Genomic DNA, 15,208 nt, shown 5'->3' on the forward strand with positions numbered 1-15,208 from the left:
GTAAACTCTGCGCTAGAAAATCACAGGATATGATTTTGAACAAGCATAGCCAGAGTTCAGTGCACAGGTGACCTCGACTCAAGGGCCGTACAGACCACTCTTCCTCCGACCGTCCTATGGACAATCTCTTTCTAACCTGGGAAAGTCCCGTGCTGCCTAGACACTCTGCCCCTATCCAAGAAAGCTGTCTTCCTTTTTGTTTAAGGACTCCTAAAGGCTCAAATTCTTGGAAACAAAAGCTAGAAAGTCTTGGATATTTTACCACACTACAAATCTCTTCTGAGACAAGGAAGCTTAGGGTCGCTTTCTTTCTCAAACAGAGATAGTGGAAAAAGAGAAAACACCATGAGAAAAAATGTAAGAACTGATGACTCAGTGACATTTGGCTGCTTTCTCATCTGCCATTGCTCGGATGTGTCCTTTTAAACTCTGAGTTCGCCAGTAAGCTCCTCGACCACTTCGCTGTCTCTGTTAGTTGTTTCCACTTCTTCCTCACTGTAATCATTTTCAACACATTCTCAAGATTTCATTTTAAGAAATGCCCATCCACTTTGTATCATCTATCCTTTTGGAGTCTCCGGCCATGAGAAAACCCCAAAAAGCATTTTGAAATCAGTTTTCATATGTAGGACAAACCCAATGTTGGCCTCAGTGACTATTCTATGACCTGTAAAATGGGTATAATCACTTTTTCCCCCAATGTTGGCTTAACTTTCACAGCAACTATATATTCATTACTGATCAATTGTTTCAGAGACATGGTTCTTCTCTTTCTATCCTCGGTATCCTGGAGGATTGGATCATCAATAAATCTGTTTTTTAAAAGAGAAAACACATATAAATTGTTTATTTTAGGAGATTGAGACTTCCAACAAAAGTCCAGTGGTACTATTCGGTGCATAAGAACAAACAACTATATACCTGACAATAAATAATAGCACATTAAACATGCCAATGTGGCGTTCACAAGCCAAAGTTGCCCACGAGGGACTCCTGTGTCTTGTGGAAATAGTCCTGCATTAGTACTTTCACCCTGGTTAGCCAATGGCTGGGAGCAGCCCACAGGAAGTTTGGCTTCAGTGTGAACAAAGTGCTTTCCAGTAGGGTAGCAGCTGGGGTCATCAGGCAATTGTGTTCCCTGCATCAGGATGTCTGATTAACGTGTTTGCATGGCCATCACAACCATGTTAATAGATCAAAATTAGAAAAGCCGTAAGATTAGCTTTTAAAATGAAAAGATGAAAAAATACTTGTTTTAGCTCAGTGTTCATTTGTTATTTTAAAAAACTACTTAGCAAACTGATGTGATTCCGTCCTGAGCGGCTCTTCTCTTGAGTAGTGGTCGTTTGTCTCCGTCTGCCTTTTCTCCCACCTAAGTGCATGCTGCCACCTGATGGAAGATTCAATGGACATGGACATGAGCCACCTGAGGCCCTGGAACTATCTTTTCAGTTGTGAACTAAAGACCAACAAAGATGATCACTTTAAGGTGGATAATGATGAAAATGAGCACCAGTTATCTTTAGGGGCTGGTGCAAAGGATGAATTGCACATTGTTGAAGCAGAGGCAATGAATTACGGAAGGCAGTCTAATTAAAGTAACACTAGCAGCTTTGAAAATGTCTGTACAGCCAGCGGTTTCCCTTGGGGGCTTTGAAATCCCACCACCAGTGGTCTTAAGGTTGAAGTGTGGTTCAGGGCCAGTGCATATTAGTGGACAGCACTTAGTAGCTGTGGAGGAAGATGCAGAGTCAGAAGACGAAGAGGAGGAGGATGTGAAACTCTTAAGTATATCAGGAAAGTGGTCTGCCCCTGGAGGTGGTAGCAAGGTTCCACAGAAAAAAGTAAAACTTGCTGCTGATGAAGATGATGATGAAGATGATGATTTTTAAGAGGAAGCTGAAGAAAAGAACCAGTAAAGAAATCTATTTGAGATACTCCAGCCAAAGATGGACAAAAGTCAAATCGGAATGGAATAGACTCAAAACCATCATCAACACCAAGATCAAAAGGACAAGAATCCTTCAAAAAACAGGAAAAAAATCCTAAAACACCGAAAGGACCTAGTTCTGTAGAAGACATTAAAGCAAAAATGCAAGCAAGTATAGAAAAAGGTGGTTCTCTTCCCAGAGTGGAAGCCAAGTTCATCAATTATGTGAAGAACTGCTTCCGTACGACTGAGCAGGAGGCTATTCAAGATCTCTGGCAGTGGAGGAAATCTCTTTAAGAAAATAGTTTAAACAATTTGTTAAAATTTTCAGTCTTATTTCATTCCTGTAACAATGATATTTGGCTGTCCTTTTTATAATGCAGAGTAAGAACTTTCCCTACCGTGTTTGATAAATGTTGTCTAGGTTCCATTGCCAAGAATGTGTTGTCCAAAATGCCTATTTAGTTTTTAAAGATGGAACTCCACCCTTTGCTTGGTTTTAAGTATGTATGGAATGTTATGACAGGACATAGTAGCAGCAGTGGTCAGACATGGAAATGGTGGGGAGACAAAAATATACATGTGAAATAAAACTCAGTATTTAAAAAAAAAATACTTAGCAAGTAGGACCCGAAGTGAACATACTTCAGTGGAAAAGCACATCTACCAAAAAAAAAAAAAAAATCCAAAAGAGTATGCGGAAAAACTATCATAATTAAAAAGAGGGTTTGGCAAGAATGTTAGATATAAAATCAATACATAAAAGTCAATTGTGTTACTATACAACAGAAACAAAATATTAAGAAATGTATCTTCAGTAAAGTTTTTTAACTTTCTTCTTGAAGTTATTGCATATATTTTCCGAATTTACTTCTATATACCTTATTTTAATTCTTTTTAAAGTGGTATAGTTTTAGAACACTAAATATATGCAGAGGTATGCTATGTATTTAGATGTGAAAACTTAGCGTATAAATATATATAAGTATATAAATACTTTCTCCCCAAATTGACCTTTAAAGTTAATGAAATTCCAATCCTAATACCAACAAGATTTTTCATAGAACTTGGTAAGTTAACTCTAAAATTTACATAAAACAAATACCCAAGGTACTCCTAAAGAGGAGCATCAGAAAGCAAGATGTATTATAAAGCCATAGTTATTAGGGGAAGTCAATTTTAGGTCAACAAAATAGAATTAGCTGAAACAAAATAGAGAGTCCATAAATAGATCCACATCCATATGTGGGTGACATTACACATCGGTAAAATGGTGGAATGAAGATCACGGAAAAAATAAAAGTGTATCCCAACTTCATACTGTCTTCAAAATAATCAGTGTCAAATAGATTGTGGACTTACATGTGAAAGACAAACTTAAAAGCCTTTAAAAGAAAACGTTTATGATCTCAGGTAAGAGATTTTTTAAATGGAACCCAAACACACAAACTTAAAAGGAAAAGACTTTGAGCAGAAATTATCAATTTTATCTCAGCCAAGAAGACATCATAAACGTCATGTAAAGATAAGTTACAAAATGGAAGTATGTGCTTGTAACACATAAATAACAAAGAACCAGAATTCAGAAAATATGAAGAACTCCTTAAAGTAAAAGAGAAATAGGGAGAAAAAAAAACACAGAAAAAAATGGATAGAAGGCTTATACTGGAATTTACATAAGAGAAAACATATAAAGCCAAAAAACATAAAATGTACTTAAGTTCATTTGTAACCTGAAAAATAGGAAGTAAAAAACATCTTTTTTTTTTTTTTTTTTTTTTTGAGACAAGAGTCTCACTCTTGTGGCCCAGGCTGGAGTGCAGTGGCCCAGTCTTGGCTCACTGCAACCTTCGCCTCTCAGGTTCAAACAATTCTGCTTCAGCCTCCTGAGTAGCTGTGATTACAGGTGCCCACCACCACGCCCAGCTAATTTTTGCACTTTTAGTAGAGATGGGGTTTTGCCAGGTTGGCCAGTCTGGTCTCAAACTCCTGACCTCAGGTGATCTGCCTGCCTCGGCCTTCCAAAGCACTGGGAGAGATACTCTTTTATACCCATCAGACTAATAAAAATTAAATGAGTCCTGCTGGCAATGATGTGGGGAAATCTTTAACAACTATATTGTGGTATAATTGATATACAAAGAACTAGACACATTTAATGCAGGCAAGTTGATGAGCTTGAAATGCAAACACCTGTGATATCATCACAATTAAGATAATAGACACATCCAACACTGCCCAAAGTTTTCTTGTGTCCCTTTGTTCTGTTTTGATTTTGTTTTGTTTTGGTTTTGGCAGAACAAACACACGAGATCTATCCGCTTAACCAATTTTTTTCTTTTTATTTTTGAGACGGAGTCTCTCTGTCGCCCAGGCTGGAGTGCAGTGGTGCAATCTTGGCTCACTGTGCAAGCTCTGCCTCCCAGGTTCACAGCATTCTCCTGCCTCAGCCTCCCAAGTAGCTGGTGTGCCTGAAATTGCTGGGTTTTTGTTCTCACTGACTTCAAGAATGAAGCCATGGACCCTTAGGGGGAGTGTTACAGTTCTTAAAGATGGTGTGTCCGCCATTTTTTCCTTCTGGTGGGTTCGCAGTCTCGCTGGCTTCAGGAGTGAGGTTGCAGACTTCGCAGTGAGTATTACAGCTCTTAAAGGCAGCGTTGACCCAAACAGTGAGGAGCAGTAAGATTTTTTGTAAAGAGCGAAGCAGCAAGATTTGTTGTAAAGAGCGAAAAAATAAAGCTTCCACAGTGTGGAAGGAGACCCGAGCCAGTTGCCAGTGGTTGGCTCAGCAGCCTGCTTTTATTCCCTTATCTGATGCCACCCACATCCTGCTGATTCGTCCATTTTACAGAGAGCTGATTGGTGCGTTTACAATCCCTGAGTTAGACACAGAGTGCTGATTGGTGCGTTTACAATCCTTTAGCTAGACACAGAGTGCTAGACAGAAAAGTTCTCCAAGTCCCCACTAGGTTAGCTAGATACAGTGTACCGATTGGTGTATTTACAAACCTTGAGTTAGACACAGAGTACTGATTGGTGTATTCACAAACCCTGAGCTAGACACACAGTGCTGATTAGTGCATTTACAAACCCTGAGCTAGATACAGAGTGTTCATTGGTGTATTTACAATCCCTTAGCTAGACATAAAGGTTCTCCAAGTCCCCACTAGACTCAGGAGCCCAGCTGGCTTCACCTAGTGGATCCTGCACCAGGGCTGCAGGCAGAGTTGCCCGCCAGTCCCGAGCCACGCCTGCACTCCTCAGCCCTTGGGTGGTTGATGGGACCAGGTGCCACGGAGCAGGGGGTGGCACCCAGGGAGGCTCGGGCTGTGCGAGAACCCACGGCGGGGGTGGGGGCTCAGGCATGGCGGGCTGCAGGTCCCAAGCCCTGCCCCGTGGGGAGGCAGCTGAAGCCCGGCAAGAATTCGAGCCCAGCGCCGGAAGGCCGGCACTGCTGGGGGACCTGGCGCACCCACCACAGCTGCTGGCCTGGGTGCTAAGCCCCTCAATGCCCTGGGCCGGCGGTGCCGGCTGGCCACTCTGAGTGTGGGACCCGCCAAGCCCGCACCCGCCAGAACTCGCACTGGCCTGTGAGCGCTGCACGCAGCCCCGGTTCCTGCCAGCACCTCTCTCTCCACACCTCCCCAGAAGCAGAGGGAGGCGGCTCTGGCCTCGGCCAGGCCAGAGAGGGGCTGCCACAGTTGCCGTGGTGGGCTGAAGGGCTCCTCAAGCACCACCAGAGTGGACACCGAGGCCAAGGAGGCACCGAGAGTGAGGGCTGCTAGCACGTTGTCACCTCTCACTGGGACTACAGGAACCCGTCACCATACCCAGCTAATTTTTGTATTTTTAGTAGAGATGGGGTTTCACTGTGTTAGCCAGGATGGTCTCCATCTCCTGACCTCATGATCTGCCCGCCTCAGCCTCCCAAAGTGCTGGGATTATAGGCGTGAGTCACCACACCTGGCCACTCTTAACCAATTTTTAAGTGCACAAGACTGTACTGTTTACTCACAATATTGTGCAGATCTCTAGATTTTACTTCTCTAGCATAACTAAAACTTTATACTCTTTGACAACACCTCCCCACTTCTCCCATGCCCTACTCCCTAAACCACTATTGTATTCTCTGCTTCTATGAGTTTGACTATTACAAATACCTTATACAGCTAGAATCATGCAGGATTTGTCCTTCTGTGACTGGTTTATTTCACTTAGCATACTGTCCTCCAGGTTCAACCATGTCACAAATGACAGGATTTCCTTCTTTTTTTAAGGCTGAATTGTATTCTATTGTATGTATATACCACATTTCCTTTACCCGTTCATCTGTTCATGGATATTTGTGTTGTTTCTGTATCTTGGTTATGGTGGAAAAAAAAAAACTGCAATGAAAGTGGGAGTGCTATGATCACCTCAAGATCTTGATTTCAATTATTTTGGTTGTAAACCCAGAAGTAGGATTGCTGGATCATCTGGTTCTATTTTTAATGTTTGAAGTGTTCTCCATACTGTTTTCTATGGTGTCTGCACCATTTCATATTCCCATCAACACTTTTTAAAAATAATAACCATTCTTACAGGTGTGAAGTGATATCTCATTGTAATTTTGATTTGTATTTCCCTCATAATTAATGATGTTGAGCATCTTTTCATATACTTGTTGGCAATTGGCATGTCTTCTTTAAAGAAATGTCTGCTCAAATCTTTTGCCTTTTTGTTGTTGTTATTGAATTGTAAGAGTTTCTGGCTGGGTGTGGTGGCTCACGCCTGTAATCCCAGCACTTTGGGAGGCTGAGGCAGGTGGTCACGAGGTCAGGAGATGGAGACCATCCTGGCTAACATGTCAAAACCCTGTCTCTACTAAAAATACAAAAAATTAGCTGGGTGCGGTGGCGGGCGCCTGTAGTCCCAGCTACTAGGGAGGCTGAGGCAGGAGAATGGCATGAACCCAGGAGGTGGAGGTTGCAGTGAGCCGAGATCACGCCACTGCACTCCAGCCGGGGCAAAAGAGCGACACTCTGTCTCAAAAAAAAAAAAAAAAAAAAAAAAAAAGAGTTTCATATATATCTTGGAAATTAACTTCTTGGCAGATATATATGGTTTAAAAATATTTTCTCTCATTCTTTTTGTTACCTTTTCATTCTGTTGTTTCCTTTGCTGTGAAGATTTGTAACTTGATGTGGTCCCACTTGTCTATTTTTTGCATTTGTTGCCTATGCTTTTGCAGTCATATCCAAGAAATCAAAACCAAGACCAATGTCAACAAGCTGTTTTTTTATGTGTTCTTCTAGGAGTTTTACAGTTTCAGGTAATCCTAAACATTGCTAATGGTAAAGAGGATTGACACAATAACTGGAAAACAATTTGCCATTATCTAGAAAAGTTGAAATTTAACACAACCTAAAATACAGCAATTCCACTCCTAGATATATATTTTTTAAAGAAAATATTCCACTCATGCACAAGGAGATATGTAATAGCCTGATTCCTTAAAATAGAAAGAAAAGAAAATAACTAAAATTGGAGACCGGAAGGATATATTGAAACAATGGAAAAACTGTAACAATGGAAATGAATAGCATCAGTATAGATAACTATCTCAAATCTAATATTGAGCAAAAAAGCAAGTTGCAGAAGAAAACATAGAATATGATTCTACATAAAGGTCAAAATATGCAAAACTGAAAAACATACTTCTTAAAAATGCATACATATATGTTAAAATTAAAGAAAAGAAAATGATAAAAACACAAATCAATGTTTATCTCTGATAAGGAGAAAGGAAGATAGAATAGAGAAGGGATGCAAGGAACTTCCCATGTAGACAATCTTCCATGCAATAGAAAATAGTTATTTTCTATTTCTTATTCTAGGACAGGCATATACAGGTTTTCATTATATTATCATACATTGAACCACATATATACGTGTGCACACATATTATACATTTATTATTTGAACTCTTTTTATGTGGATGGTGTATTTTGCCAAAACATAATAACACTTTTGAGAAGAAAACAAGACAAGTTCATGAAGGCTTTTGACCCTTTACGTTTCTTCCCGAATGATACATAGATATGATTCCTGAAATGAAGCAGATACCTTGCAAGTTTGAGGACAATAGCCAAATCCTAAAATAGTGGCATCCGAAGACAGAAAAAGCCTGGGCTTTGATCATGTGATTCAGCTCCTGTACCAGCCATGGACAACCTACCAAACTTCTTGTGATGCTGTTACCAAAACCCCAAGGATTTGGTTTATGTCCTGCTTGCTGCACAGAAAGCCACTTGCTGAGATGCCAATTACTGCTGGGGAAGAAGGCTTTAATCAGGTGCTGCAGCTGAGAAGGTGGAAGAGCAGTCTCAAATCCATTTCCTTGACCAACTGAAATTAGGGGTTTACATAGCAGGGAAGAAATGTAACTTTGTGTGGGAAAACAGGAACTACTGAGAGGTAAGGGAGCAATTATGACAAGTGAGGGGCCTGGCTTCTCATTGTCTGGATGGATGATCTGGTGAGTTTCAGTGATTTGATACTTTTTGGGAGGCCTGAGGGTTGTTTTCTAAGTTAGGAACTCACATAAAACAAACGTAAGTTTCAAGCTTTAAGACCAGAAGGGTTAATTGCTATGTTTACCAAAAAAAAAAAAACAAAAAAAAAAACCTGTCTATGGGACTATTGGGTCAATCTCTATGTGAGCAATTTGTTACTAAAGTAGAGCTGTACTTTATACTCATCTGAATGAAATCGTTAAGAACAAAGTATTAATGAAATTCTTAGGATTCTAGTCCCAACTATAGTTTTCTCTCATGATCTTCTGATGACATTCTCGTCAATGACACGTTTTTGTTTCTTGGGGTGTTTTTTGTTTGTTTGTTTTGTTTTTGAGACAGAGTCTCACACTGTTGCCCAGGCTAGAGTGCAAGGGTGCAATCTCAGCTCACTAGCTCACTCCAGTCTCCACCTCCCGGGCTCAGATGATACTCCTGCCTCAGCCTCCCAAGTAGCTGGAACTACAGGCATGCACTACACAATTTTTGTATTTTTTGTGGAGACAGGGTTTCACCATGTTGCCCATGCTAATCTCAAACTCCTGGACTCAAGGGATCCACCAGCCTTGGCCTCCCAAAGTGCTGGGATTACAGCCTCGAGTCACCACACCTGGTGATATGTTGATTCTTGAATCAGGCCTAACAGCAACAGACCAACAACAAAGCATTCACATTTCTCTGGTGCTAGTAGTTCCATTTTAAATTACACTTTCTATTTCAACCACATGCTTCATTAACTATATACATCTATTGGTGTAGCTCATTGTGCTGCTAAATCATTACTACATAGATCCATGCAAATTCTGAAATATCAGGAAATGCAAAGCTCCTACGGAGAAATATGTTCTGGAACATTATCTGCAAATGTCTCCTATAAAAGACCATTACAAGAAATGTTTTGTGGCTGGGCACAGTGGCTCGCACCTGTAATCCCAGCACTTAGGGAGAGCGAGGCAGGTGGATCACAGGAGGCCAGAAGTTTAACACCAGCCTGGCAAACATGGTGAAATCCTGTCTTCACTAAAAATACAAAAATTAGCTGGGCATGATGGTGCATGCCTGTGATCCCAGCTACTGGAGAGGCTGAGGCACAACAATTGCTTGAACCTGGGAGGTGGAGGTTGCAGTGAGTCGGGATTGTGCCACTGCACTCCAGCCTGGGCAACAGAGAGAGACTCTGTCTCAAAAGAAAGAAAAAAAAAGGAAAGAAAGAAATGTTTTCTGTATCTATGAAGAATATATGTTTAGAGAGCTCCTTACTTGAGGTAGAAAAAAAGTATAGCTTCTGGGCATAGTGTGACCTGAATTTCTCGTCTTCATTATTCATAAGCTTTTTCCTTTTTATGATTGTTTTTCTTTAAGACTCACACTATGAAAATATCTGCTTGAATTCAATAGCTTGACCAAATAATTACGTTTCTTGACTCATCAAAGTCTTGTAGTCTAACGATATCATGCTTCATGTGGCTATACAAACACACAACACACACACACACACACACACGAGATTAAACCTTTTGTTCTTGAGAACATTATTGTGGAATTTTTAATTTCACATGCCAGAACCTTTAAGAATTCTTGTTTAAAACTTTTCCCTATGACTATTTAGAAATCCTTCTGGGATTTAACAAACTGTATTGCCCTTGTTTTGTCTATGGTTTTATCTTGTTTTATCTATACAGAGATAAGATACTTCACATGTCAGTAGTTGAGCTTTTTGTGTTCTTTCTTCCCAATGATTAAAGTATTATTTCTGACTGGGCGCGGTGGCTTATGCCTGTAATCCCAGCATTTTGGGAGGCCGTGGCAACCAGATCACCTGAGGTCAAGAGTTCGAGACTAGCCTGGCCAACATGGTGAAACCTCGTCTCTACTAAAAAATACAAAAATTAGCCGAGCATGGTAGTAGGCACCTGTAATCCCAGCTACTTGGGAGGCTGAGGCAAGAGAATTGCCTGAACCCGGGAGGCAGAGGTTGCAGTGAGCCAAGATCGTGCCATTGCACTCCAGCCTGGACAACTCCATCTTAAATAAATAAATAGTATTTCTACTTAAAAAAAAAAAAAAAACTTTAACTGAATAATTTAAATGATCATAAACATAGAGTCATTATGAAATCCAATAAACTTTTTCTCCAATTTCCATTGGCGATATAGAAGATGATTAGGTTCTGTAACCTGCAGTCTGATCATCACATCACAATATCTGTCTCTCTCTTTCTCAGTCTCTCTCCCTCTCTCTTCCCCCTCCCAGCCAGTTATATACATTTCATCAAGTACATACATTTACATAAAAACACTTTCAACAGCATAATAAATATAAGCCTGCCATTTAAATGCAGAAGACTAAGGTTCAACTCCCTTCTCTTCTCTACATGTTGCCATAACAACCACTTAAACGCTCTGTGTCTCAGTTCCCTTATCTGTGAAATGAGAACAATATTGTCTACCTCAGACTGCTGTCATAAAGACCAACAGAGAAAGTAGATGTGATAGCATTTCATTAACTGAACAGTGCTATACAATTAAGGTATTTTTATTATTATTTTAATTATCAGCTTCAAACTGGATGAAGACAAGTACCTTCATTAGAGGACAAGGGTTGAACCAATATGAGTTCTGGACCAACTTCCCAAAATGTGGTACAGAACAATAGTTCCATAAATTATTAATACATATTATGTAAAAAATGAAAATGTTTAAAAAGTAAGATGATCAAAATGAGTTGGAAAACATTTGTTTATCCAAGTTACATGAGCTTTTTTATTATGGGACTTTTCAGAACCTTTAACATGTTAATGTACACAGTGACAACTGAGGACAACATCATCTATAGTGTTTCTCCAAATTTTTGACCCCCTCCATTCTCTTTCCTTTTGCAAAATACTGTTTCTAGCAAATAAAACTTTATATTTTGCCCCTTCCTCTTTTGTTTCTGCATTCCTACTTCCTGTTACCTAATTCTCAGAATATCTTCTCTAATTTTTGTTATGTTGGAGTTCTGTTCCCAGGTAAGGAATAACAAATGTCCCAAAACAATGTTTTATTAAGCAAAAACTACACAACTATTCCCACCCTATATAATATGATATAGTATATAGGAACTCAAGGAAACAAAACATTAACATAAACCCAAAGCAACAAAAAGATGGTTTGTACTGAAGCAACACTTCTCCCTTCTCAGTCTATAGAGCAGATTTTCTTAAAGGTAATTAATCACAATTTGTTTATGATGTAATACTATAATATGAAGTCTTAATCACAAGTGTCTTTTCTATATGTTTTTAAAACCTAATGTCTCAGTTACATATTTTCAGATTACATATAGTTTTTGGTGCCTGTAGTCTATATGACTATAGTCATTGGTTTATGTGCTAATTAAAAACAGAGCAGACCGGGAGCAGTGGCTCATGCCTGTAATCCCAGCACTTTCGGAGGCCGAGGCAGGTGAATCACCAGAGGTCGGGAGTTCGAGACCAGCCTGACCAACATGGAGAAACCCAGTCTCTAATAAAAATACAAAATTAGCCAGGCGTGGTGGCACATGCCTGTAGTCCCAGCTACTTGGGAGGCTAAGGCAAGAGAATCGCTTGAACCAGGGAGGCACAGGTTGCAGTGAGCCGAGATTGCGCCATTGCACTCCAGCCTGGGTGACAAGAGCGAAACTCCATCTCAACAACAACAACAACAACAACAACAACAAAGCCTTCAGCCAAGCCTGATCTGTCCTCTCACTCTACCCCCAGCCTGGACAGTATGAACCTCACCACTTGCTTCCCCACCAACTACGGGTCCCTTGGTTCTGTCCAGGTGCCTAGCTACCGCACCCACCAGTCAGAAGTGCGGCCAGCGTCTATGCAGGCACTGGAGGCTCTGGTTCCCGGATCTCTATGTCCCACTCCACCAGCTTCCGGGGTGGCTTGGGGTCCAGGTGGGAAGTGACAACATGCTAGCAGCCCTCGCTCTTGGCGCCTCCTCTGCCTTGGCGTCCACTCTGGTGGTGCTTGAAGAGCCCTTAAGCCTGCCACGGCACTGTGGGAGCCCCTCTCTGGGCTGGCCGAGACTGGAGAGGGCCGAGGTTGGAGAGGCCGAGGCTGGCCCAGGCTCCCTTTGCTTGTGGGGAGGTGTGGAGGGAGAGGCGCAGGCGGGAACCAGGGCTGCGCCCAGTGCTCACAGGCCAACATGAGTTCCAGCAGGTGCGGGTGTGGTTCCGTGGGCCCAGCACTCAGAGCAGACAGCCAGAACTGCTGACCCAGGGCAGTAAGGGGCTTAGCACCCAGGCCAGCAGCTGCAGTGGGTGCATCGGGTCCCCCAGGACAGCCCTGTGTTAGAGTTCTCGCCGGGCCTCAGCTGCCTCCCCACGGGGCAGGGCTCAGGGCCTGCAGCCTGCCATGCCTGAACCCCCCACCCCAAGGTGGGCTCTCCCACCACCCGAGCCTCCCTGACGAGCTCCGCCCCCTGCTCCGCCACGCTGGGTCCCATCAACCACCCAGGGGCTGAGGTGTATGGGTGCATGGTGCAAGACTGGCAGGCAGCTCCACCCACCGCAGGGTGCGTGATCCACTAGGTGAAGCCAGCTGGGCTCCTGAGTCTAGCGGGGACTTGGAGAACTTTTATGTCTAGCTAAGGGATTGTAAATACACCAATCAGCACTCTGTGTCTAGGTCAGGGTTTGCAAATACACCAATCAGCACTCTGTGTCTAGCTCAAGGTTTGTAAATACACCAATGAGTACTCTGTATCTAGCTAACCTAGTGGGGACTTGGAGAACTTTTATGTCTAGCTAGAGGATTGTAAATGCACCAATCAGCACTCTGTGTCTAGCTCAAAGTTTGTAAAAACACCAATGAGTACTCTGTATCTAGCTAACCTAGTGGGGACTCGGAGAACTTTTATGTCTAGCTAGAGGATTGTAAATGCACCAATCAGCATTCTGTCAAAACAGACCAATCAGCTCACTGTAAAAATGGACCAATCAGCTCTCTATAAAATGGACCAATCAGTTCTCTATAAAATGGACCAATCAGCAGGATGTGGGTGGGGCCAGATAAGGGAATAAAAGCAGGCTGCCCTGACTAGCCAGTGGCAATCCTCTTGCATTCCTTTCCAAGCTGTGGAAGGTTTGTTCTTTCACTCTTTGCAATAAATGTTGGTGTTGCTCACTCTTTGGGTCCACCCTGCCTTTGTGAGCTGTAACACTTACTGTGAAGGTCTGCAACATCACCTGTCAGCGAGACCACAAACCCACCAGAAGGAAGAAGTTCCAGACACCTCTGAAGGAACAAACTCCAGACATACCATCTTTAAGAACTGTAACACTCACCACGAGGGTCTGTGGCTTCATTTTTGAAGTCAACGAGACCAAGAACCCACCAATTCCAGACACACAAGGATGTGGCTGCAGGGATGGTCGGGAGTCTGGCAGGAATGGGAGGCATCCAGAATGAAGAGACCATGCCAAGCTTAAATGACCACCTGGCGTTTCTCTACCTGGACAGAGTGAGGAACCTGGAGACAGAAAACTGGAAGCTGGAGAGCAAAATCTGGGAGCACCTGGAGGAGAAGCTACCGTAGGTCAGAGACTGGGACCACTACTTCAAGACCATCGAGGACCTGAGGACTCAGATCTTCACAAATACTGTTGACAATGCCCACATCATTCTGCAGATCGACAATGCGTGTCTTGCTGCTGACGTTAGAGTCAAGTATGAGACAGAGCTGGCCATGTGCCAGTCTGTGAAGAATGACATCCATGGGCTCCACAAGGTCATTGATCACCTCAGTGTCACTCAGCTGCAGCTGGAGACAGAGATCAAGGCTCTCAAGGAGGAGCTGCTCTTCCTGAAGAACCATGAAGAGGAAGGAAAAGGCCTACAAGCCCAGATTGCCAGCTCTGTTGACTGTGACACTAGATAACCCCAAATCTCAGGCCCTCGCCAAGGTCATGGTGGACATCCGGGCCCAATACAATGAGGTGACTCAGATAACTCAGAGGAGCTAGACAAGTACTGGTCTCAGAAGATTGTGGAGAGCACCACAGTGGTCACCACGCAGTCCGCTGAGGTTGGAGCTGCTGCGATGATGCTCACGGAGCTGACACATACAGTCCAGTCCTTGGGTATCAACCTGGACTGGATGAAAAATCTGAAGGCCAGCTTGGAGAACAGCCTGAAGCAGGTGGAGGCCTGCTACACTCTGCAGATGGAACAGTTCAATGGGATCTTGCTGCACCTGGAGTCAGAGCTGGCACAGACCTGGGCAGAGGGACAGGGCCAGGCCCAGGAGTACCAGGCCGTGCTGAACATCAAGGTCAAGCTGGAGGCTGAGATTGCCACCTACTGCTGCCTGCTGGAAGATGGCAAGGACTTCAATTTTGGTGATGCCCTGGACAGCAGCAGCTCCATGCAAACCATCCAAAAGACCCCCACTTGCCCGATAGTGGATGGCAAAGTGATGTCTGAGACCGATGAAATCGAAGTTCTGAGACACTAAGCCCCAGAAGCAGGGTGCCCTTTGGGGAACAGGAGGGCAATAAAAAGTTCAGAGGTCAAGAAAAAAAAAGCACATAGTTGGTGTTTGCACTTAGCACATTTTAGTCCTTAGAAGAGCCCAAGTAACACGTCGTTATTTAGGGCATGAAAATGTTCAAGTACACTCTCAAAGTGACAGATGTACTGTCCTACGTGCGTGCACTCATATCCTCCCAAAGCACACACCTTCCTCCC

The 15,208-nt window shown here is 42.8% G+C and overlaps 3 pseudogenes; all 3 read left to right on the forward strand.

Moving 5' to 3' along the window:
- Window positions 1–1,393: 1,393 nt before the first annotated feature.
- Window positions 1,394–2,227, forward strand: LOC126932195 (nucleophosmin-like; annotated as a pseudogene).
- Window positions 2,228–8,435: 6,208 nt separating this feature from the next.
- On the forward strand, window positions 8,436–14,399 carry LOC126932301 (keratin, type I cytoskeletal 18-like; annotated as a pseudogene).
- Window positions 14,398–14,975, forward strand: LOC126932302 (keratin, type I cytoskeletal 18-like; annotated as a pseudogene).
- Window positions 14,976–15,208: the final 233 nt, after the last annotated feature.

This window comes from Macaca thibetana, chromosome 12 (assembly GCF_024542745.1).
Source record: "Macaca thibetana thibetana isolate TM-01 chromosome 12, ASM2454274v1, whole genome shotgun sequence".
NCBI lineage: Eukaryota > Metazoa > Chordata > Mammalia > Primates > Cercopithecidae > Macaca > Macaca thibetana.